Here is a 25,709-nt window from a genome sequence, read left to right as displayed (position 1 = left end):
GCCATTACATCAGTCTATCTTTCAGAGGAGCCCAAAGCAGAAGCAGTTCGCATGAGTGCTGGTCGGCCACTACCTGCGTTTTCGTTTCCGAATTTAAGTTGAAGTCTTCTAAAGCTAAGTACCCCACTGGGGATCCTTTTTTCGTGCTCTAACCGATGTCAGAAAAAATTAACAATTGTCTTGCCTGTGGAAAGCAAATACCACACCGAGACTTCCATTCTTACTGCGTCACCTGTTTAGGCCCAGACCACAACGTCCCTCACTGTCGCTTTTGTGCTTTGTTCAACACCAGAACTATATGTCGTCGGGCCCTTATTATAGCTAGATATTTTTGCTCTCAGTCCTCAAATTCAGATATGGCTTTGGTAAGCCATTTGACTACCGATGTTCCGAAAAAAACGTAAGGATAAAGACAGAGACAGACTGCACAGGTCCAAAAGACAGAGACAGACTGCACAGGTCCAAAACTGCCGACGACGCTTCTGTTAAGCTAGTTGTCAGTTCTCTGGTCCTCAGTGAGGCGCTTTCGCAACCCCTGATGCCCGCTTCTGTGGATTCGCAGGCCACTACCGAGACCCTTTCAGAGTCCAGTATGCCACGAGACTCTTCTTCGACTAAGGATCCTGTGGATGTCTCTATCTTGGATGGATCCAGAGCCGCTGAGGAGGCACCGGTTTCTGAAGAAGTTCTTCGCACTACCGATGCTCGACACAAACGGATGATTTCTTTCGCGTCATCAATTCTTTCTAAAACTGCCAAGATGTCCTTCAAGGATGCATCTGCAGTCATAACATATGGGTTGTCCTGCCTCAGGCAGCCCTTCGGTCGGCCGGATTCTAAAGTCTGGGTCTGGCCTCGGCTGATGTTGCACTTTCCCCGACGTCAGAGCGTCTGGGGTATAAAAGCATCAGCCGACGCCATTTTCCTCAGTCTTTCTTGCCGCGCGGTGCCCGAAGCAGAAGCTGTTCGCAAGTGCCGGTCGGTCAGATCCAGTGATTTCAGCTACCAAAGACTTCGAAAAAAGCTAAGTACCCCGTTGGGGACTCTTTCTTGCCTCAGCCGATGTCAGACAAAGTAAATAATTGTTTAACTTGTGGGAAACAAATACCTCATAAGGATTTCCATTCTTACTGCCTTCCTTGCTTAGGCCCAGACCACGACGTATCAGCCTGTTTAGCCTGTGCCTCCTTCAACCGACGAACTCTTAGACACCGGGCGGAGTTTGCAGAGGAATTTTGGAGCCACTTTTGCTTATAAAATGCCGCCGGAGACTCCGACTTCGCATATGGTCAAAAACGCAAGGAAAAGGACCGACACTCGCGCCGCGGTTTCGGCTGAAACCACGGCTAGGCCTACGCGAGTGTCTCGGTTTCGCGAAACAGAGTCCTCGGCGATTCCTTCTTCGAAACCATACTTCCGACCACTGAGGCCGGGAGGCCCGGCTGAGTCGGCTTCAGAACTCCCTACGGCTAGTGTTCAGGAATTGTCCGACACCATACCTTTGGACATTTCTACCCCTGCACGTGGGGCTGCTAGGCCCCCAGCTTCTATGTCTATTAAGGCCTTTACTAGGGCTAAAGCTGCCAAACTTTCAAAAGCTTTGCCTGCCAAATCTACATCCCAGAGGCCTTCCTCTAGTTCACAGATCCTCAGCCTTGCTGAGGACCTTATCTCCTTAATTAGGGGTTCTCAACCTCACCCAGACAGGGCCTCTCCACCTCCCCCAGACAAAAGGCCCAGGACTGACCCCTCTGAACCTCACTCCTCAGATGAATCCACAGATGGATCTGACTTGTCAGACCACCAGGAAGGGGCTTACTCGCCTTATGAGGATTCAGATGCAGAGGAATCTATTCCTTTGGCCTACCCTCCTGAAGAATTTTCCTTTGGGGAGACTTTACACTCCATGAGAGAGCACTTTCAATGGCAAGGTCAGGATTTCTCTGATTCTAGAAAAAGATTAAGGACCTTTTTGCATTTGCCTCAGCATAGGCCCTTAGCTATACGTCCTGTTCTAAATGTAATTGATGATGTGTACAATGATGTCAGTACAGCCCCTGATTCTCTTCCTCCGGCCCCTGCCAAACCTGCCGGATATTACAGGGTCCCGGATTCTCATTTCCATCTGTATAAAGCCCATGCTGCAGACCCAGAAACTATTTCTCAGGGCCCAAAAGGGGTTGCAGCCGCTACTGCCAAAAATCCCCTACCCTCTGAAAGAGAGTCTAGAGCTTTAGAGAGATGGGGAAAGAAGGTGTATACTTCTGCTACTCTTTCTGCCAGGGCATTAAACTGTCAATTCCATATGATACAGTACCAAGAGTATTTGTTAGCTGAACTGAATAAGAAACTTTCTTCTCCTGAACCCTTAGACCGTAAATCCCTTCAGGATTTGGTACATAACTCACAACAGGTTAGTAATCATTTTTTAAAATGTGGCTATGATGCACTGGAGGCTTCATTTAGATCAGCTATGACTGGAGCAGTTATTTGTAGGCATGCCTGGCTGAAGGAGCAATCTTTGCCGGACCATGTCAAAGCTAAACTCCTCGATGCTCCAATGGAGAAACAAAATTTATTTGGCTCCCCTGCACAGGAGATTCTAAAAAAGGTTGAAGAAAAAGCAAAATCTGTGCAAACAGTTAAAGATTTCCTGCAAGTTCAACCACCGAGGTTCAGCAGAAACTGGCCTACAAAGAATTGGTCCTTTCCAGACTCTAACAGAGCCCAGAGAGGCAGGAACAGGCACCCTAGAGGCAGAGGTCAATCGAAGGGCCCCTACAGAGGCCGTCAGTGGCAGCCTGCCAACCAAAGGAGTAGTGCAACAGCTACAACTACAACCACTACTACAGGACAGACCCAATGACTTGACTCTGATTCCGCCTACCAGGGATCAACTGGAAGCACCCTTGGGCGGAAAGCTGGCTTTATTTTCAAAAAACTGGCATTGCATTACAAAGGATACATGGACATTGCAAATAATAGACGAAGGATACAGGTTTCACTTCCATACTTTGCCAAAAAGAAGAGGAATGCCAAACCTTCCACCAAATCAGAAGGCAGAGGCATTAAGACAAATCAGCAATTTACTTCAGATGAAAGCTATACAAAAGGTACCATGTTCAGAACAAGGCCAAGGATTTTACTCCAGACTATTCCTTGTACCAAGAAAAGAAAACCAATGGAGGTCTATTCTCGACCTGTCCGCACTGAACACTTATCTCATTGTGCCAAAATTCAAAATGCTGACCCTACAGCAACTTCTTCCCATGTTGGGCAAGGAGTCTTGGCTGGTGACTCTAGATCTCAAGGAGGCATACCTGCACGTCCCTATCTGACCAAATTGCAGAAGACACCTCAGATTTCTTGCAGGATCAGAGCATTATCAATTCCCAGCATTGCCCTTTGGCTTATCTACTGCGCCCAGAGTATTCACGAAATGCCTGGCATCAGTAATTGTACATTGCAGACTTCAGGGAATTCAAATTTATCCATACCTGGACGACTGCCTAATACAAGCGGACAACAAGAAAAATTGTTAAAGGACTTGGCCTATGCCATACACCTGCTACAGGCCTTGGGATACACAGTCAACATCCAAAAGTCAAGACTAGTACCATCCCAAAGGATAACCTTTTTGGGTGCAGATCTGGACACAAACACCCAGATGGCTTTTCTCACAGAAGAAAAACAAAAACAACTTCCAGATTACTTCATGATTCTGACAAGACAAACTCAGCTTACTGCAAGGAAAATCCTGCAGGCCCTGGGTTACACGGCATCCTGCATTATTTTAATCCCACAGGCCAGGCTGCATATGAGGAAACTACAATGGTACCTAAGGAGTGTATGGTCTCAACACAGTCACAGTTTAGAAACCATGATACCAATCATTCCATGCCTTCAAAAGGAATTCCTGTGGTGGGCTCAGGCCTGCCAGTCCAACAGAGGGTTGCCTTTCAACAAACCAAAAACAAGACAGACCATCACCGCGGATGCCTCAGACCGAGGATGGGGAGCACACATGGAGGACAAATGTATCCAAGGCCTATGGCCTCAAGGGCAGCTAAGCATGCACATAAACCAAAAGGAAATGCTGGCAGTGAGGCATACAATCGAGGCATTCAGACCCTTCCTCCAACAAGGACATCTGTTAATAAGGACAGACAACACCACGGTCATGTGGTACATAAACAAACAGGGAGGCACACATTCCTACCCTCTATGCCGGATGGCTATGAATCTGTGGGATCTATGCCTGAATCTCAATATCCAACTGCAGGCCCAATTCGTGCCAGGAAAATAAAATGCACTAGCGGACAGCTTAAGCAGAACTACCATGGATGCACACGAATGGATGCTGCACCCAGACATCTTCAAACTCATAACAAAGACATGGGGAATGCCGGAGATAGATCTGTTCGCCTCCCCACTCAACCACCAACTGAAGACATTCTGCTCAAGGACATACCACCCACAAGCTTGGAGGGTGGACTCTCTCTTTCAGCTGGAATGCCCTAACAGTATATGCCTTCCCACCTCTCCCATTGATGTACAAGGTTCTACTGAAGATCAGGAGGAACAGCCAAAAGTGATACTAATAGCTCCGGACTGGCCAAGACAACACTGGTATCCACTATTGAGAAGCATGTCTCAGGAAAATTCATGGCCTCTCCCCCTATGGCCTCTTCTTCTAACGCAGAACAATTTCAAGACCCTGCATCCCAACTTGAAAACATTGCAGCTAACTGCCTGGAAAATTCCTTAAACTCCAATCAGACTGTTTTATCTCAGAGGGTGAAGGACATTATCCTGGAGGCTCGCAGGCCTTCCACAAGGAAGACATACTCAGCTAAATGGAAGAGATTTCTCATTTGGAGCACATCAAAGGGCACAAATGTCACAGTGGCAAACCTAGCACACATCCTAGAATACTTAGCAGAATTGTTCCACAATGGCCTGTCTTATTCTTCCATTAAGATTCATGCTTCAGCAATTTCAGCAGAATACAATGTGGATCCACCCATCTTCTCACACCCTCTTCTCAGACAATTTCTGAGAGGGATCAAAAATGTTAAACCTCCAAGAAGACCCCCTCTACCTGCATGGGATCTCAACTTTGTGCTGGAAAAACTGACACTACCTCCTTTTGAACCAGCAGCATCAGCGGATCTACAGTTTCTATCTTGGAAAACTGCATTCCTTCTGGCAATCACTTCAGCAAGAAGAGTATCTGAGTTACAAGCTTTAATGGCAGTGCAGCCTTTTCTTATTTTTCACCTGGATAGAGTGTCACTAAGAACCAATCCTACTTTCATGCCAAAGGTGGTATCTAGGGTATCCTTGAAACAAGCTATTCACTTGCCTACGTTCTTCCCTAATCCACAGAATAAAGGGGAAAAACTTTTGCACACCCTGGATATACACAGACAACTACGCTACTACTTGGACAGAACAAAAACTAGCAGAAAAACTGACCAACTTTTTGTAGCATATGCAACTGGGGTGCAAGGAAGAGCAATTTCCAAACAGACAATTTCAAAATGGATAGGAAATTGCATTTGCTTTTGCTACTCCTTTCATGGAAAGACAGTTCCTGAAAACATCAGGCCTCACTCCACAAGGGCCACAGTCACCACTACAGCTTTCCTATGAGGGGTGGCTACCAAGGACATTTTAGAAGCTACTACTTGGAGCTCCGTGCATACATTTGCCAAGCATTACAATCTACCTTTATATTCTAGATCCAGAGCAGGGTTTGCAACTGCAGTACTGCAGGGGTCTTAACTACACCATCCTTCTCTTAGTACCTCCTCCCCCAGATTGGCTATGGTATTCTACCCATATGTTATGACTGCAGATGCATCCTTGAAGGACATAGTACAGTTTTGTACCTACCATAAATGTAGATGTCCGATAGGTATGCATCTGCAGTCAGGATTACCCTCCCTCCTTCCCCTCTGTGGTATGCCTAGGGTGCTTACCCCTCTTTCAGCTAGCTGGGGGAATCTATTATGGTGTATTTGTTTGTTTATACATGTATATAATTTGCAAATGTTTGGAACTTTTCAGCATTTATCCAAATTTAGCCTTCCTAGAGGGCACCTGGCATCTGGGGCAAGAAAAACTGAGGAAAATGGCGTCGGCTGATGCTTTTATACCCCAGACGCTCTGACGTCGGGGAAAGTGCGACATCAGCCGAGGCCAGACCCAGACTTTGGAATCCGGCCGATCGAAGGGCTGCCTGAGGCAGAACAACCCGTATGTTATGACTGCAGATGCATAGCTATCAGACATCTACATTTATGGTAGGTACAAAACTGTACTTTTCTAAGGCCCAGGGTATGAACTGTGCCCAAAAAATTGACGACCCAAGCTGAGGCATCTGCTTCCATGCCTCAGTCTCAAATGTTTAAAATGGCAGAAGACCTTATTATGCTTATTAGTGGAAACCAGGCTACCCCTTCCAAAAGAAAAAGAGACTTGTCCCCAGTAGTTTTATCTGAAGAGGAGTCCGATGACTCTGATGCTTCTGAATATGAAGACATGCAACCCCTCTCTGCTTATGAGGATTCTGATGCAGAGGAATACATTCCTTCTGCCTCTCCACCCGAGGATTTTTCATTTGGTGAAACCCTCCATACCTTAAGGGAGCATTTCCAATGGGAATGTCATGACTATCCTCAGTCAAAAAAGAGACTCAGGGAATTCTTAGATTTACCACAGCACAGACCTTTAGCCATTTCTCCTGTCCTGGATGTTGTGGATGATGATTTTCTGGAATCTAGTTTGACTCCTGACACCCTTCTTCCTGCTCCCAGGAAACCTGACCAGTACTACAGAGTCCCTGACTCTCACAAATTCCTTTTCAAAAATCCTACTGCTGACCCAGAGGTCATCTCCCAAGGACCTAAAGGAATTAAAGCAACCTCAGCTAAGAATCCCACCCCCTCAGACACAGATTCACGAGCTTTCGACAGCTGGGATAAAAAAGTATACACCTTTGCAACTCTTGCTTTTAGAGCTCTAAATTGTCAGTTCCACATGCTGAAATAGCAGTAGCATACCAACTCCTCAAACAGAAAATATCTTCCTTTCCTGCTTGTGCAGAAAATAAAGAATTACAAGAGCTTATGCATTCTGCAAGTCAAGTTACTAAGCACACCTGGCAATGTGGCTTTCACGCCCTAGAAGCATCTTACAGGGCAGCAGTCATTGGTTCTGTCCTTAGAAGGCATGCTTGGCTTAAGGAACAGACCTTGCCAGACCATGTTAAATCAAAATTATTGGACGCACCATTGAACAAAGACAATTTATTTGGCACCATAGCAGAAGAGGTCTTAAAAAAGATGGAAGAAAAAGCTAAATCTATGCAGACAGTTAAAGACTTTTTACAGGTCCAGCTTCCAAGTTTCAGAAGGCATTGCCCCTCCATGCACTGGTCCTTTTTGGCCCCCTCCAGGGCAGCTCAGCCCAGACCCAGGGGAAGCAGACCCCCCCAGACAGCAGTCTCAGGGACTGCAGAGATCTAAGCAATGGAGTTCTTCCTCTTCAAAAACAGGGAGTGCTAAGCCACCCCCTTATGGTAAGAACTCGCATTGACTTAACACCTCCACCCCTTGCCTCTGCCCACCTGCTTGTGCCCCTAGGAGGAAAACTCTCCTTCCTTGCAAACAACCGGGCTTCTATTACCGACGACAGATGGTTCCTCACCATAGTGTCCCAGGGATACAAATTTTATTTCCACACTCTGCCAACCCCAAAAGGGTTCCCAGATCTTCCTCCAAACCAGTGGGCAGAGGCCAAAAAGCAAGTCCTTTCCCTGCTCTCCATGAGAGCAATACAGCATGTTCCTGCAGACCAGATAGGCCACGGTTTCTATTCCAGATTCTTCCTCGTGCCCAATCCTCTATCTTCTTCTTTTGACTTTTCCCGGTTAGGGGTCGCCACAGCAGATCACCTGTTTGCACACCTGATTGGCAGTGGAGCCCATCCTTCCACAGAAGGCACACACACGCGCACACTCACACCTGGGGCCAATTTAGAGTGTCCAATCCACCTACAGCATGTCTTTGGGATGTGGGCGGAAACCGGAGCACCCGGAGGAAACCCACACGACCACAGGGAGGACATGCAAACTCCACACAGAAGGCACCCCAGCCGAGGATCGAACCAGAGAATCTCTTGCTGTGAGGCGGCAACGCTAACCTCTGCACCACTGCAGTCGCCCGCCCAGTCCTCTATCTAGCCATTCTAAACCCCTTTCTAGTGATACCAAAATTCAAAATGCTCACCCTCCAGCAGCTTCTTTGTATTCTTTCCAAGGATGGCTTGGTTAGCCACCCTAGACCTAAAAGAGGCCTACCTACACATCGCAGGGAATCTTCCAGGAAATATCTATGTTTCAGGGCAGGATCTATGCACTTTCATTTCTCTGTTCTTCCCTTTGGCTTATCCACTGCTCCCAGAGTTTTCACAAAATGCCTGGCTCCAGCCATTGCTTTTTTCAGACAAAGAAATATTCACATTTACCCCTACTTAGATGATTGCCTGATTCAGGCAGTCAGTCAGGAAAAGCTGTTACAGCACCTGACCTTTGTAAAGGACCTGCTGACCTTCCTGGGGTATACTATCAACGAAAAGAAATCAAAACTAGTCCCCACACAAAAAATTGTATTCCCGGGAGCAAGCCTGGACACACCATCCCAGATGGCATTCCTTACTCCAGAAAAACAAGCCTACCTGACAGGCTACTTTTGTCAATTAGCCACCAGAACCCAGTTATCCGCAAGGAAAATCCTGCAAACTCTAGGGTTCATGGCCTCCTGCATTCTATTCATTGCGTATGCCAGACTGCATATGAGGAAACTACAGTCTTACCTAAAAAGCCTTTGGTGTCAACACTCTCAAGACCTGGAAGCGATCATGCCAATGATACCCTGTCTAAGGAAAGATTTTCTTTGTTGGGCAGCAGCATGCAACCACAACAAGGGACTTTGCTTCTCACAACCCCATGCTGCCCAGACCCTCACCACAGATGCATCAGACTATGCCTGGGGTGCACACCTGGACGGCAGGTGCATTCAGGGCCATTGGAGCTCAAATCAAATACATCTGCACATCAATCAAAAAGAGATGCTAGCTGTTCAGCACGCTCTGACAGCTTTCAGACCTCTACTCTCCCCGGGGGCTCTACTAATCAAAAGAGACAACACCACAGTGATGTGGTATATTAACAAGCAGGGAGGGACTCACTCTTATCCTCTCTGCAGGCTCGCCATGACCCTTTGACACACAGCCTCAGTCATGCAAATACACCTGCTAGCACAATTCCTTCCAGGCTCCCTAAACTCTGTCAGACAACTTAAGCAGAAACCGGCTAGACCCACATGAGTGGCAGCTAGACCATAGAACCTTTACCCTTGTAACCCAGAAATGGGGCATCCCGAAGGTGGACCTCTTTGCCTCCCACTCCAATCATCAGCTCAGCACATTCTGCACCAGGGAACCTCACAGCAAGGCCTGGAAAGTGGATGCTCTATTCTTCCAGTGGGTAAACCTCTCGGTCTCTGCATTTCCCCCTCTACCACTCATTTCAAGGGTACTGCTCAAAGTACTGGTACCCACTGCTGCGCAGCCTGTCACCTGTGCCACCATGGCACCTACCTCAGATCCCAACACTCCTGACCCAGATGAATGGAGAATTCATGCATCCCCAATTGCAGACCCTCAACCTGGCAGCCTGGCTTATTCCCTGACCTCTCCTCAAGCTGCCAGACTAATCAAACAAGTCCTAGATGTTATACGTGAAGCCAGACACCCCAGCAATAGCAAATCCTATGCTGGCAAGTGGAAAATGTTTTGCACCTGGATCCAGGCTAAGGGTGCTGAAACAACACAGCCCTCCCTACCTCTCATCCTGTATTACCTAGCAGACCTACTACACAGGGGTCTATCCTTCTCTTCTATTAAAATTCATGCCTCTGCCATCTGTGCTCATTACAGCAGAGAGCCACCTCTATTCTCACACCCTGTCATCAAACAGTTCCTAAGGGGGGCTAACAACTTAAGGCCACCCAGAAGAGCTCCTACCCCAGCTTGGGACCTTAACCTTGTGTTGGAAAAGCTCGACCTACCCTTCTTTGAAACCTGCAGCTTCAGCAGAGTTAAAATTCCTCTTTTGGAAAACAGCCTTGCTTCTTGCCATCACTTCAGCTAGAATAGTTTCAGAGCTACAAACACTCATGGCTGTAGAGCCCTTCATCATTTTCCATGCTGACAGGGTCTCCCTCAGGACTAACCCATCCATCATGCTTAAAGTGGTGTCCAGTGTGGCTCTCAACCAATCCATTCATTTGCCCACCTTTTTCCCTAACCCACAAAACAAGGGGGAAAGGATTCTGCACTCTCTAGATGTGCACAGACAGCTCAGAGTCTGTCTGGATAGGACTAAATCTTTTAGAAAAATTGACCAATTGCTAGTCAGCTTTGCAGCAGGGATAGAGGGCAAGGCCATATCCAAACAAGTAATCCCCAAATGGATAGCACACTGTATTTATTTCTGCTACAAACAGCACAAGAAACCATCCCCAAAGGGAGTCAGGGCGCATTCCACCAGGGCAACCTCTACCTCTGCAACTTTTCTCAGAGGGGTCCCCACAAGGGACATCTGGAGGCTGCAACATGGACTTCTGTTCATACCTTCACCAAGCATTACCAGCTGCCTGTCTTATCCAAATCCAGGGCAGGCTTTGCCACCGCAGTCTTGGAGGGCATCCTAGCTAGCCCCCAGTCTTCTTGACTGCCTCCACCCTTTTCTTCAGCTTTGGAAATCAACCCAAGTGTGATGTTTGCAACAGTGAAACACAAAGAACATAGTACAGTTGTGTACACTTATCATAAATGTAGATGCTCGAGTTTATTCACTGTTGCAGTCCTGGATGTCCTTCAAGGATGCATTTGCAGTCCTAACATATGGGTTGTCCTGCCTCAGGCAGCCCTTCGGTCAGCTGGATTCCAAAGTCTGGGTCTGGCCTCGGCTGATGTCGCACTTCACCCGACGTCATAGCTGCTGTGGTATAAAGGCATCAGCTGACGCCATTTTCCTCAGTCTTTCTTGCCGCGCGGTGCCCGAAGCAGAAGCTGTTCGCAAGTGCCGGTCGGTCAGATCCAGAGATTTCTACTACCGAAGACTTCTAAAAAGCTAAGTACCCCGTTGGGGACTCTTTCTTGCCTCAGCCGATGTCAGATAAAGTAAATAATTGTTTAACTTGTGGGAAACAAATACCTCATAAGGATTTCCACTCTTACTGCCTTCCTTGTTTAGGCCCGGACCACGACGTATCAGCTTGTCTAGCCTGTGCTTCCTTCAACCGACGGACGCTTAGACGTAGGTCGGAGTTTACAGAGGAGTTTTTTGGTCCCGCTTTTGCATACAAAATGCCGTCGGAGACTCCGACTACACAATTAGCTAAAAAGCACAAGGAAAAGGACCGACACTCGCGGTCTGCGGTTTCGGCTGAAACTGAGTCCTCTGTTCTTCCTTCGGCCGAAAGCATGCCTCCGATAGCCGAGGCCTCACAGAGCATGGCTGAATCTGCTACTGAAATTACCCCTACAGAAGCAGGCACCCAGGATTTGTCAGATACTATTCCTTTAGACATATTTACCCCTGCACGTGGGGCTGCTAGACCCCCTGCATCTATGTCTATCAAGGCTTTTTCCAGGGCTAAAACAGCTAAATCTTCTAAGGCCTTACCTGTTAAAACTCCCTCACACAGGCCTACCTCTAGTTCCCAAATGCTCAGCCTGGCTGAGGACCTCATTTCTTTGATCAGGGGAATCCCAACCTCACCCAGACAGGGCCTCTCAACCCCCTCCAGATAAGAGGCCTAGGACTGAACCCCCGGAACCTGTTTCTACAGACTATTCCTCGGATGACTCAGATATTTCAGACCCTCATGAAGGCCCATATTCTCCTTATGAGGATTCTGATGCAGAAGATTCCATTCCTTCTGCTTCTCCTCCTGAAGAATTTTCTTTTGGGGAAACCTTACATGCTATGAGGGAACACTTTCAATGGCAAGGCCAGGATTTTTCAGATTCAAGGAAAAGGCTAAGGACTTTTTTACACTTACCACAGCATAGGCCTTTAGCCATTCCTCCAGTACTAGCAGTTGTTGATGATGCATATAATGATGCTTGTACTGCCCCTGATTCTCTTCCTCTGGCCCCTGCCAAGCCTGACAGGTATTACAGCGTCCCGGACACGCACTACCATTTGTATAAGGCTCCTGTTGCAGATCATGAAACCATTTCACAGGGCCCTAAAGCTGTGGCAGCTGCCTCTGCCAAAAACCCTCTCCCCTCTGAAAGGGAATCTAGAGCATTAGAGAGATGGGGTAAAAAGGTTTATACTTGTGCTACTCTTTCGGCCAGGGCCTTAAACTGTCAATTTCACATGATTCAGTACCAGGAATTTTTGTTAGACCAGCTAAATAAAAAAACTGTCCTCTCCTGAACCTATAGACCGCAAGTCCCTTCAGGATTTGGTACGTAACTCTCAGCAGGTCAGTAACCATTTCTTAAAATGTGGCTATGATGCACTGGAGGCTTCCTTTAGATCAGCTATGACTGGAGCAGTGATTCGAAGGCATGCCTGGTTAAAAGAACAATCCTTACCAGACCATGTTAAGTCAAAACTCCTAGATGCTCCTATGGAGAAACAAAGTTTGTTTGGCTCCCCTGCACAGGAGGTTCTAAAGAAGGTGGAAGAAAAAGCAAAATCTGTCCAAACAGTCAAGGATTTCTTACAGGTCCAACCTCCGAGGTTTAGCAGAAATTGGCCTTCGAAGAATTGGTCCTTTCCAGACACCTCCAGAGCACAGAGAGGCAGAAATAGACACCCAAGAGACAGAGGTCAATCCAGGGGTGCCTACAGGGGACGTCAGTGGCAACCTACCAATCAGAGAAGTACTGCCACAGATTCAACCACAACCACTTCCACAGGACAGACACAATGACTTGTCTCTGATTCCGCCTACCAGGGAACAACTGGAAGCACCCTTGGGCGGAAAACTAGCCTTATTTTCAGACAATTGGCATTACATTACAGGAGACAAATGGACTTTACAAACAATAGACAAAGGCTACAGGTTTCACTTCCACACTCTACCAAAAAAGAGAGGAATGCCAAACCTACCACCAAGCCAAAAAACAGACGCTCTAAGACAAATCAACAACTTACTAAGGATGAGAGCTATAGAAAAGGTACCGCCTATGGAACAAGGCCAAGGATTTTACTCCAGGCTTTTCCTTGTACCAAGAAAAGAAAATCAATGGAGACCTATTCTCGACTTGTCCGCTCTGAACACATACCTCATTGTTCCAAAATTCAAAATGCTGACCCTCCAGCAACTTCTTCCCATGCTGGGCAAGGAGTCTTGGCTGGTGACTCTAGATCTCAAGGAGGCATACCTGCACGTCCCTATATGACCAGATTGCAGAAGACACCTCAGATTTCTTGCAGGATCAGAGCATTATCAATTGTCAGCATTGCCCTTTGGCTTATCTACTGCGCCCAGAGTATTCACGAAATGCCTGGCATCAGTAATTGCTCATTGCAGGCTTCAGGGAATTCAAATTTACCCATACCTGGATGACTGCCTAATACAAGCGGACACCAAGGCAAAATTAACAAAAGATTTGGAAAAGGTCATACAACTGTTGCAAGCCTTGGGATACACAGTCAACATGCAAAAGTCAAGACTAGTACCATCCCAAAGGATAACATTCTTGGGTGCAGAACTGGATACATCAACTCAGATGGCTTTTCTCACAGAAGAAAAACAAAAACAACTACCAGTCTATTTCATGACATTAACAACACAAACTCAGCTTACTGCAAGGAAAGTCCTGCAAGCCCTGGGTTACATGGCATCCTGCATAATATTGATTCCGCATGCCAGGCTGCATATGAGAAAGTTGCAATGGTACCTAAGGAATGTATGGTCTCAACACAAGCACAGTCTAGAAGCCCAGATTCCAATAATTCCATGCCTGAAGCAAGAATTCCTGTGGTGGGCTCAGGCCTGTCAGTTGAACAGAGGGCTGCCTTTCCACAAACCTCATCCAAGCCAGACCATCACCACAGATGCTTCAGACCTAGGCTGGGGGGCACACATGGTGGACAAGTGCATACAAGACCTATGGAACCAAGACCAGCAGAATCTACACATAAATCTAAAGGAGATGCTGGCAGTGAAACATGCAATCCAGGCATTCCGACCATTCCTTCAACAAGGTCACCTGCTGATAAGGACAGACAATACCACAGTCATGTGGTACATCAACAAACAGAGAGGTACACACTCATATCCTCTATGCCGGATGGCAATGGACCTGTGGAATGTGTCCCTGAACCTCAACATTCAACTTCAGGCCAGATTTGTACCAGGAAAAGAAAATTCACTAGCAGACACCTTAAGCAGAACTACCACGGATGCTCACGAATGGATGCTGCATCCAGATATCTTCAAAACCATAACAAAGAAATGGGGACTACCAGAGATAGACCTGTTCGCCTCCCCACACAACCACCAATTGAAGAAATTCTGCACAAGAGCATACCACCCTCTTGCTTGGAGGGTGGACTCCCTCTCCTTCAGCTGGAAAAACCTGACAGCATATGCATTCCCACCCCTTCCTTTGATGTACAAAGTCCTACTGAAGATCAAAGAGGATCAGCCAAGGGTAATCCTGATAGCTCCAGACTGGCCGAGGCAACATTGGTACCCGCTACTGAGAAGCATGTCTCGGACACACGCATGGCCTCTACCTTTATGTCCCTTACTTCTAACACAGAACAACTACAAGATCCTACATCCAAACTTGAAAACACTGCAGCTAGCTGCTTGGAATATTGCATAAAACAAAATAACCCAGATTTATCTCAGAGGGTTAAGGACATTATCATGGAGGCTCGCAGACCCTCCACAAGGAAAACTTATTCAGCCAAATGGAAAAGATACCTCATTTGGAGTGCAGCAAAGGGAGAAAATGTCTCATTGGCAAACATAGCACACATCCTGGAATACTTAGCAGAACTGTTCCACAATGGCCTGTCCTACTCCTCCATTAAGATTCATGCATCAGCAATTTCAGCAGAATACAACATGGATCCTCCTGTCTTCTCTCATCCTCTACTCAGGCAGTTCTTGAGAGGAATCAAAAATGTAAAGCCTCCAAGGAAACCACCTTTACCTACATGGGATTTCAACTTTGTGCTGGAAAAGTTAACACTTCCCCCTTTTGAACCAGCAGCAACAGCAGATTTACAGTTCTTGTCTTGGAAAACTGCTTTCCTGCTAGCAATCACTTCAGCAAGAAGGGTATCTGAATTACAGGCATTAATGGCAGTACAGCCCTTCCTTATCTTCCATCAGGATAGAGTGTCTCTGAGAACCATCCCTACCTTTATGCCAAAAGTGGTCTCCAGAGTATCATTGAATCAAGCGATTCATTTACCTACATTCTTCCCCAACCCACAGAACAGGGGGGAAAGACTGCTATATACCTTGGATGTGCACAGACAATTACGCTACTATCTGGACAGAACTAAGACCAACAGAAAAACTGACCAACTTCTGGTAGCATATGCAACAGGAATGCAAGGAAAAGCAATTTCAAAACAGACAATCTCAAAATGGATAGGAAATTGCATTCGATTTTGCTACTCTTTTCATGGGAAGACAACTCCTGAAAATATCAGACCTCATTCCACAAGAGCTACAGCCACCACTACAGCTTTCCTACGAGGAGTGGCTACCAAAGACATTTTAGAAGCTGCTACTTGGAGCTCCATGCATACATTTGCCAAGCATTATAACCTTCCTTTATACTCCAGATCCCGAGCAGGTTTTGCAACTGCTGTGTTGCAAGGGATCCTGACTACACCATCTTTATCTTAGTGCCTCCTCCCCCAGTTTGGCTATGGTATTCTACCCATATGTTAGGACTGCAGATGCATCCTTGAAGGACATATTACAGTTTTGTACCTACCATAAATGTAGATGTCCGATAGGTATGCATCTGCAGTCAGGATTACCCACCCTCCTTCCCCTCTGTGGTATTCCTAGGGTACCTACCCCTCTTTTAGCTAGCTGGGGGAATTTATTATGGTGTATTTGTTTTGTATATATGTATATATATTTTTTGCTCTCTACTGTTTGGAATTATTTGCATTTATCCAAATTTAGCCTTCCTAGAGGGCACCTGGCATCTGGGGAAAGAAACACTGAGGAAAATGGCGTCGGCTGATGCCTTTATACCACAGCAGCTATGACGTCGGGTGAAGTGCGACATCAGCCGAGGCCAGACCCAGACTTTGAAATCCGGCCGACCGAAGGGCTGCCTGAGGCAGGACAACCCATATGTTAGGACTGCAGATGCATACCTATCGGACATCTACATTTATGGTAGGTACAAAACTGTACTTTTTCCACCCTCCATCCCCCTTGTGTCTCATTCTCTCTCTCTCTCTCTTCCTCTCTCCTTACAGGGAATTTTTGGTATTTTACTTTCTACTGGTGGTGTTCTTTCACCATAACCTAGCTCCCTGTTTGGGGGCTCCTGACAGTTGGGACAAGAAAAACTGATGTAATGGCGTTGACTGCCTGATTTTATACCACTGATGACCTGACGTCAGTCCTGGAGCGACAACAACTGACACAGAAATACTAAACTTCTGGTATTTGGGCCAACTGAAGGCTACCCCTGGCAGGATAACCCAAGTGTGATGACTGCAACAGTGAATACACTCGAATATCTATATTTATGGTAAGTGTACACAACTGTACTTTGCAAATTCTATCTCATCCCTGTACTTTGTGTCCAATGTGCATATTTATTTTTCAATGTAATTTAATTTAATCTCAGCACTGAAGTTAACGGGATATTATTAGCACACTTTTTCACCGCCTTTGTGCAACCAAAACTGTTTTGAATAACATTTTGTAAATGTATTTAATGTATTTATAATCTGTTGTGTTGGAGAATACATTTTGCATTCTACACAATTTAGATATATTGTATATTCAAATATCTAAATACTATATATATATATATATATATATATATATATATATATATAAGCATATAATTATTTGATTATTTATTGATATTTTGATCATATATTATATATTTATCTGTATTTATTGCTGACTTGATTAATCAATTGTCTAATACATCGATGCATCGATTATTTTATTTATTTATTTATTTATTTATCATAGATATAATATATTGTTGAGATATATATTTTAAAGATTTATGTTCATAAATACTATAGTGAACATATAACAACATCTTTGGATTTTATTATATACATATAAATATTTATAGATACATGATAATATATTAATATATATAATAAGGATTATATAGTGCTTATAAAGCTGTACAAGGGTTCAAAACGATGTAAGGCACTTTCATAAACAGTATCATATAAACAGCGTTGAATATAATATGTGCTTTATATTAAGAATTTAAAAATTTTAAACTTTTTAGAAGAAAATATATATATACTTTATATTTTTTATTTTATGAACAATCAATTGAACACAAGTTAAACAATATATATATATTATATATTCATACACTTTCTGATATATGTTAGGTTTGTTTTGGTATGTGTGAGAATTGCATTTCAATGGTTCTGAAATATGCCTCAGAATGTCTCTTAATGGAACACTTAGGTCTTTAGAATGGCTTTACAAAAGCACTCTATTTAATTCGTTTTGAACTGGTTTTCAATGCAATTAATCAATTATGTTAACTATGTTAATTGAATAATTATGTTAATTGAATAATTATTTGAATTTAACTCAACTGGGTATATATATTTCCTGACAAAAGGTAATTAAATGTGAAGATCTGAGGAAGCGCACCTCGGTGCGTGAAAGCGCTTGTCTGTTTGTATTCTATCAATAAAAGGAGTTCGTATATGGAATCTTGAAGTTTGCTTCGTCCTTCCTGGTTGCTGAATCCTGCAGTGTTATTACATTATATTCTACACAATTTGTTAGTTTGTAGGTTTTCAGTCCTACCACGTCTTGTGTGTGTGTTTGTGTATATATGTGTGTGTGTGTGTGTGTGTGTGTGTATATATATATATATATATATATATATATATATATGTGTGTGTGTATATGTATATAATGATTTTCTCTTGTACGCAATGTCTTTATATAAGTTTTTTCAAAAATTGTCTGGATCTTGTCTCACACTGTTTAATTTATTTGTCCAGTTTTATTAGTTTGGTCTTTAAAGTTCTAGTTTGTTCTCACTTCCATTTCTTACATGTTTATCTATCATAGTGCTTGAAGTCTACTTCTGCATTTTGGCAAACTGTTTGACATTCCTTCAGAAGGTGGTATAATACTTTTATCTATGTTCCATTTTCTGTTTGTATCTTGTATCATGGAGGTCAGGTTGTGACTGAAAAGAGAATGTCAGCCAGTCCACTTACATGGTTATCAAACTGAAATTAATATTTAATCAAACAAAGAGCTGAATAATGGGAACAAATTAAATGATTTCATACAGAGATTAAGTTGTAATTCATGGTACTTTAGAGAGTACAGTACAAATGTATTTGTTTTACTTTTTTTATTAAAATGCACAATTAAATGTTTGCTTATAGGTACCATGTAATCTGTGTACATTATTGGTACTTTTACAAGACATATAATACAGTAGGTGGATATTCAGAAATTAAAAACAGTACACTATGTAACACTAAATTTTGCAGTAAGTCTTATCATGCAGGCATACTTCTCAACCTTGTTGAGCAAGAAATATGGACAAAAGCCATAAATAATGGGGGGACAAAGGCCCAAAAATTGGGATACTTTTTAAATATTGCATGTTCTGTAGTCCTATCTCACCTTCATTCTTACATGTGGGTTCGGAGCCGATCATCTGCTCCGACTCGGCCTTTTTGCAAGCTCAAAGTCTTCTAGTTGGCTCGTGGCTAGGTAGGTATCCCATGGTGCACCATTACAATCCCCAGATCTCGTTTGCCTCGTCGACAAGTTCAGATGTGCTTCTTCTTGGCCGTGGCTAAGTTTAACACATTTTGCTAATTTTTTGCTATTCTTCTGCTTTTTTCAGCTTTAGATAGAATTATATAGCATTTACGAGTGTTGTTTCCTATTGTTAGAGTAGTTTAGTCATTTACAGTATATTTTCCTCTATTTAGCTAATTATTGTTGAGAACTAGTTGGCCGTTGGCCTTGTTGTTCTCATTGGTATCCTGTGTGCCAGTTAGTGTCTTTCCAGACGTTTTGCCCTTAGTTATTTACTCTAGTTCGTTCAGATATTGGTAGTTTAATAGTTAGTGTTTAAGGCGTTTGTGCATAACTTCTGTGTGCAGTATTCTTTAGAGCCCAGCTATTTAGTGTTGTTAGCTTAAGCTAGTTTTTTGTGGAGTAGTCCGCATAGTTTTTTTGTCGGATTTACCTTAGCTGACTAAGGTTCCTGATTTGTCAACCCTTATCGTTTCTAAGGCATAGTTATTGTATAGAGACTCTTTCTGGTGTGTGTGTGTGTGTGTGTGTGTGTGTGTGTGTGTGTGTGTGTGTGTGTGTGTGTGTGTGTGTGTGTGTGTGTGTGTGTATATGTATGTGTGTGTGTATATGTGTGTGTGTGTATATGTGTGTGTGTGTGTATATGTGTGTGTGTGTGTGTGTGTGTGTGTGTGTGTGTGTGTGTGTGTGTGTGTGTGTGTGTGTGTGTGTGTGTATATGTATGTGTGTGTGTGTTACTAAACTTGCTATTTCTGACCTTCTATCCTACTTGTAGGTCCGTTTTAGTTAGAGTACATAGGCTTCTCCCTTCTCTTTCTACCCAGGGCTAGGCCCGTTTGAGTTAGAGGACCTAGTCCTCGTGGTTGTGTGATTGCTAGTGCGTTAAGGGTAGGCCGGTTTACGTTAGAGGACCTAGTCCTCTCTCTGTGTGTTTGACTGTGTCCTTTTGGCTGCATCTTCAGTGATATGTCTAAGGAGGTTAAAGATCATAAACCTTCTGGGTTTAAAAAGTGTGTGAAATGCTGGCAGAAGATGTCCATTACCGATGGCCACAGTAACTGTATGCACTGCCTCGGGGCCACCCTTTTACAAGAAATGTTTATTTTGTCACTCGTTCAGTGCCAGAGTATTGCAGGAGAGAAAGAATAAACTGATACTAAAAGGTCTTCTTAAGCCCTCCCTTGAGGAAAACCTGGCCAGCTCGTCGTCTTCCTCTAAATCGCATGGTTCTAAGAAAGACAAGACAAATCTTTCTAAGAGCATTCACCTGCACCATCTGGTGCATCGGAACCGCCTCCCAAAATTTCCAAACCAGACTTAAGTCTTCTTCCTCCTCGGCTCCACTGAGTTCTGAACCGACCGAGGACACAGCTACTATGGCTACAGTGTCAGCACCAGGCAGTTCGGCGCCAACCACTGATAGCAGACATCGGAGCCGGTCTAGAGATCCTCCCCTATACCAAGGTCCCCTATATTCCAGAGGTCTAGATCTCCCACTCTGTCTTCCAGATCTTCCAGGAACCTATCGGAAGAAGATGTGGAGAGAGTAATGCTGAGACTCCTGAAGTCAACTGCCTTACCAAAAATGCTGTTGGCTCCGACCCAGTCAGTTCTGGAGCCACTTGAGTCCATTACCCCTTCTGTGATTCCTCCGAGCCATTCTGGGCTTTTGGAGCCAGAGTGCTCGGTACCACTGGTTGTGGAACCCTTGGTTCCAGCTCCCCCTGAGGTTGTCTCGGAGCTGAGTTCCGCTCCGACACCTTTGGTGCCGTCCTTGGTGTATAGGAGCCGAAGCCGGCCAGTTGGCCCTGACAGGGACGCCTGGAACCAGACCTCTTTGGTTCTGAGCCGCCTTCTGAGTGTGTCGGCTAGGGTGAGCTCGGACCCTACATCCATCTCGGAGCCGATGGCGTCCTTCGTCTCCTCAGAGCCATGGAGGTCAGCCTTTGAGATGATGAGGAGTGTGCTGTCCCGATCATCCGCTCCACCCCAGGGGTACCAACACTCTTCCCCTTCGAGCACCTACTTCTGTCTCAGCACCTACTCCTTCTCTGGACAGCAGAGACCTGCAGTCTCAGGAGCCTCCGGCTGGTGGCCCCCACTCTTCCGAGACCTCCCCGGAATACCCTTCTGAGGAGCCCCCATGAAAGAGGACATGCAAGAGGAAGCATGTAGACTCCCAGGATGAGTCTCTTACCTCCGACACCGACCTCAAGGAGTCAGAAGGATCCCTCAAGTTGTCCTCTGATGATGTCCCCTTTGTGGACATCTTAGAGATCCTCAAGCAGAGGTGCGGCTGGCCCACTGTTACCCCTTCTGGTAAGGAGTCTGTGTACCTGAAGGCTTTCGGGTCTCAACCTTCAGCCTTTTGGGTGTCTCCACACTGTGATGAACATTTAGAGCTTGTTAGTCAAAAGGTGTGGGAGACTCCTGGTGCCATGGAGCCAGTCCCCAGGAGATCTAATAAATTTCTGTCAGTCCCCAAGGAGAATGAATTTTTATCAAAGGGTGTTCCCATAGATGCAATGGTGGTGTCAGCGGCCACTAAGAAGGAACTAGCGGAGACTTCTTCTTCTGTCCATCTGCTGAACAAGGAGTCTCGAACGATGGACAGATACTGGAAGCCTATCTTTTCGTCAGTGGCATTCACTCTTAGATCGCTGAACTTCCTAACACATTTTACAAGGATTCAGAGAGATCTCCTGAAGGAGTTAGGAGATATTCTACAAGGTACATCCACTGAAGGAGTCCCTGATAAGGTGTCTGCTCAGTTGTCCACCTTGAATTCCATTGTTAACTTGTCCATGAGGCTGATCTCTTATGCAGCCAATGAAGCGAGCAGGGCAGCGGGTTCAGGAGTTTCCCTAAGGAGGCATTCCTGGATGCCCTTATGTAATTTTGCGGAGCCGTTCAAGTCTACTTTTACCAATGCCCCCTTTGACGATTCTTCATTGTTCGGACCTAAGGTAAAAGACACATTAACCCGGTGTGAGCGAGAAGGGAAAACACTCTCTGCAGTGGGAGTACGCTTTACTGTCCCCCCCTCTAGACCATATCCCAAGGGTCAGAGAGGTGGTAAAATGTGGTTCAAGAAGTCCCAGAGGTTTTTCCAGGATGCACAGGGTGACTCCTCCTTCAGAGGCAGAGGAGGAGGAGTGAATGGTAGACGTCACCCTAGAGGCAGGGGCGGACCGCAAAACCAGGGAGGCTGAGATTCGTTTCAGGGCTGGCCTTATCAGCGCTCCTGATGTGGGGCCTGACTGTACTTCTCTGGAGCCGGTCAGGGGTCGCATTTCTTTGTATCCGGAAGCCTGGCTAAGTATCACTCGAGACAGATGGGTACAAAGAATTACCACCAGACGTTACTCCATACCCTTTTCTCTCCCACCTCATATTCCCAAGAGGATCCTGGATGTTCCACCCAATCACAGGGATCAAGCAACTGTAGAAGTGAACAAGTTGCTCGCAGACAGAGTCATCCAAACCATCCCCGCAGACCAAATAGAATTCAGGACTTACTCCAGATTCTTTTTAGTGCCAAAACGTACAGGGGACTGGAGGCCCATCTTGGGACCTCATCAGACTAAACAAATCCATAAAGAAGGACAAGTTCTGGATGGTGACATTGCAGTCTTTACAACCTCTATTAGGGAAAGACACTTGGATGTGCTCAATAGACCTCCAATACGCGTACTACAATATAAGGGACAGAGCGTCGAGGAGCCATCTACACTTCCAGCTGGGAGCCAGTCACTACCAGTTTCATGCTCTACCCTTTGGTCTCACCACAGCCCCCAGGGTGTTCACCAAGTGTATGGCAGTAGTGACAGCTCACCTGAGACGTCTAGGATTCCATGTGTTTTCCTATCTGGACGACTGGCTCCTGACCACCCCCACCAGGCATCTACTTCTTCAAACCAGAGCTGCCACTATCCAACTTTGTGCCCAGTTGGGGATTACTATAAATTGGGTAAAATCTGCCTTACCGCCCTCTCAATTTGTGATTTTTATAGTCACAGAAATAGACACAGTTGGCTTGTCTTCCAGTAGAAAGGGCACAGAATCTTGTACAACAAATTCACCATCTTCCCCTCTCCGAAAAGTCCAGGCAAAGACTGTTCTGAAACTTCTAGGGACCATGGCCTCCACCATATTACTAGTACCTTTAGCCAGACTACACATGCGGATTCTTCAATGTATTCTATCGTCCCAGTGGTCCTTCCAACAACTGCCTCTATACTACCACATCCTGTTAAGAGTCTTGCAAGAAGGACCTCTGTTGGTGGATCCAACCCAGTCAGTTGACGACAGGCACCCCATTCCTCCCTCGCCAACCATTGCCATTGTGACCACGGATACCTCACAGATAGGGTGGGGGAGCATTATCTAGGCAGGACTGTCCTAGGCACATGGCAAGATTATGAGGCCCGCCTGCATATCCGTGTTCTAGAGATGAGTTCAGTGCTCCTGGCGTTGCAAGCACTCCACAACTTTCTTCCTCTTGAAGTGATTGCAATACAATCAGACAACATATCGGCAGTATGGTATCTCAACAAGCAAGGTGGAACCAGATCATACCCACTCTGTTGAGAGGCCATTCGGGTTTGGAAATGGGCGATACCTTCCCAGTGCTTTCTTAGGTTCATAGGTTCATAGTACTAGGCTAACTGCCCTTGTGAGCCATTGTAAGCCTATCCAGTTGTCTCTTGTGAGACTCAAACCCTGCACCTTGTGTTTGTAAGGCAAACACCTTAACCATTAGGCCACCCTCCCAACACCATTAGGCCACCCTTCCAGCACATCCTGGGGACAACCAACGTGATAGCCGACAAACTCAGCTGGGCAATCTTGATGCCTCACGAGTGGTCTCTGAAGCAGAAAATGGCAGAACAGATTTTCTGCAGATGGGGACAGCCTTGCTGCAATCTTTTTGCCAGCCCGATCAACTCCAAATGCAGCAGCTATTTCTCCCTCATCCCCCCTCCGGGGGAGTCACCGAGAGACGCACTTGTTCATGACTGGCTCCTGTGTCTCATTTATGCTTTCCTGCCCTTTCCTGTCATATCCAAGGTTATTCAGAAGGAGAAACTGCTGGGAAGCAAATTGATCCTCATCAGGTTTGGTTCCCCTTCCTCGGGACACATCTATTAGATGACCCATGGACTCTGGACCCAGTGCCAGATCTATTGACGCACATGTCAGGCTGTCTTCATCCCTGCCTCCACACCCTCAGTTTGGCAGCTTGGCTGCTCCAGTTCCATCCCTAGTCAGGCTTCATGATTTCTCACCCTCTGATTCATATTCTTACATCTTCTCATAAACCCTCCACTAGAATGTTATACACTAGTAAATGGAGAAGGTTTTCTATCTGGGCTTAGGAAAGGAATGTTGACCCTTATACTGCATCTATTCCGGTGGTATTGGAATTCTTGTCTGAACTTTTTCACCAGGGCTGTGCTGCTGCCACAATTTAGGGTTCAGTTGGCAGAAATTTGGGTCAACAGGAGTCTAATCTGATGTCACATAGGTTGTGTAAGACCTTCCTTAAAGGTGCCACTTTTTTGAGACCTCCCTTTCAGGAACCGGTTGCTTCATGGGATTTGAACTTAGTTCTATTCAAATTAACGTCTCCACCCTTTGAGCAGCTCATTTGTCTCCTTTGAAATTTCTGTCTTGGAAGACTTTGTTTCTGGTGGCAATCACATCTGCTAGACGAGTTTCAGAGTTGCAAGCACAGTTTGTCAAACCCCCTTATTTGATTTTTCACTAAGACGGAATATCTGTTCGTACTAATCCATTCTTTGTCCCCAAGGTGTGCTCCCATAACAACTTGAACAAAACTGTAGAGCTTCCGGTGTTCTTCAATAATCATTCCAATGCAGCAGAATACAGATTCCATCAGTTGGACGTTCACAGACAATTACGGTTTTATTTACACCGGACCAAGGAATTTAGGAAGTCAGAGCAATTATTTGTTTCCTTCTCCAGAGTAGGTCTCCCGGTTTCCAAAGTGACCCTCTCTAATTAGATCTCCAGTTGTATATCCTACATTTATTCTTCTGATGGTAAGCCTTTACTTATCAAAATTAAGGCTCACTCCACAAGATCTGTCTACTTCTGCAGCCTCTCAAGCCAGGGTTCCAATTGATAATATCTGTGCAGCAGCAACATTGGCTACCCCTCACACATTTATTACTCTTTACAAATTGGATTTGACCTCTAGGGGTAGAGCCTCCTTTGGTTCCACGGTACTCAGGAGTATTTTTCCGTGAGCCACCCAAGAATAAGGTGCTAGGGACGCTGTCCCATATGTAAGAATGAAGGCGGGATAGGACTACAGAACATAAAGAAGTTATGTACTCACCATAACGTTCCATGTTTGTAGTCCATCTCGCCCTTCATTCTTACAAACCCAGCCTCCTTACCCCCATCCTGGAAGGATCTGGAGACAGAAACATTTTTTCTTAATAAGTGGAGACCTTTTATTATATTTGTTCTTTCTGGATAGTTTTTGTTCTTTCTCTCTATAGTTAGCAGCAAACAAGATCTGGGGATTGTATTGGTGCGCCATGGGATACATACCTAGCCACGAGCCAACTAGAAGACTTTGAGCTTGCAAAAAGG

The 25,709-nt window shown here is 45.3% G+C and overlaps 1 protein-coding gene across 2 annotated transcripts in view; it reads left to right on the top strand.

Moving 5' to 3' along the window:
• The window catches only part of HIVEP1 (HIVEP zinc finger 1), a 1,195,522-nt gene that overhangs the window by 103,626 nt on the left and 1,066,187 nt on the right, over window positions 1-25,709 (top strand). The gene's annotated exons all lie outside the window — the stretch shown is intronic.

Source organism: Protopterus annectens, chromosome 3.part0 (genome assembly GCF_019279795.1).
Source record: "Protopterus annectens isolate FY-2018-M chromosome 3.part0, PAN1.0, whole genome shotgun sequence".
NCBI lineage: Eukaryota > Metazoa > Chordata > Ceratodontiformes > Protopteridae > Protopterus > Protopterus annectens.
This window is presented reverse-complemented; position numbering and strand designations above follow the sequence as displayed.